A 687-nucleotide genomic window follows, 5' to 3' on the forward strand; every position below is an offset into this window, starting at 1 on the left:
GATCTGAGGTTCAGACTTTTAGACAACAAGATGGTGAGACGTTCTACGAGGCATGGGAGAGGTTCAAAGAGTTGACAAGGAAATGCCCACCAAACATGTTCCCTGACTGGGTGCAATTGCATATTTTCTATGATGGACTTTCTTATGAATCAAGGAAGGCTGTAGACCATTCATCAGGAGGTTCATTGAACAGGAAAAAGACCGTGGAAGAAGCCATTGAAGTGATTGAGACAGTGGCTGAGAATGAGTATTACTATGCTTCAGAAAGGCACAACACTAAGGGAGTCATGGAGCTGAACCATGTTGATGCAATCCTAGCCCAAAACAAGGTGTTTGCCAAGCAACTAGCAGAGCTTACCAGGAAGTTAGACACAAAGCAAGTGGTTGCAATACACACACAAGATCAAGAGGAAGTAAGCATTGAAGGAAATGATTGGGAGGAGGCTAACTATGTGGGAAACCAACAAAGGCAATCATATGATCCACATTCCAACACTTACAACCCAGGATGGAAAAACCACCCAAACTTTGGGTGGGGAAACCAGCAAAGCCAACCACAAAACCATAAACCTTACAACCCAAACCAACATAACAATTCCACATACCAAAACTCCAACCAAAGATCATACCAAGCCACACAAAACACTTACTCCCAACCACCATATCATGGCCAAAATAACCAACCTG

The sequence above is a fragment of the Arachis duranensis genome, chromosome 4 (genome assembly GCF_000817695.3).
Source record: "Arachis duranensis cultivar V14167 chromosome 4, aradu.V14167.gnm2.J7QH, whole genome shotgun sequence".
Lineage (NCBI taxonomy): Eukaryota > Viridiplantae > Streptophyta > Magnoliopsida > Fabales > Fabaceae > Arachis > Arachis duranensis.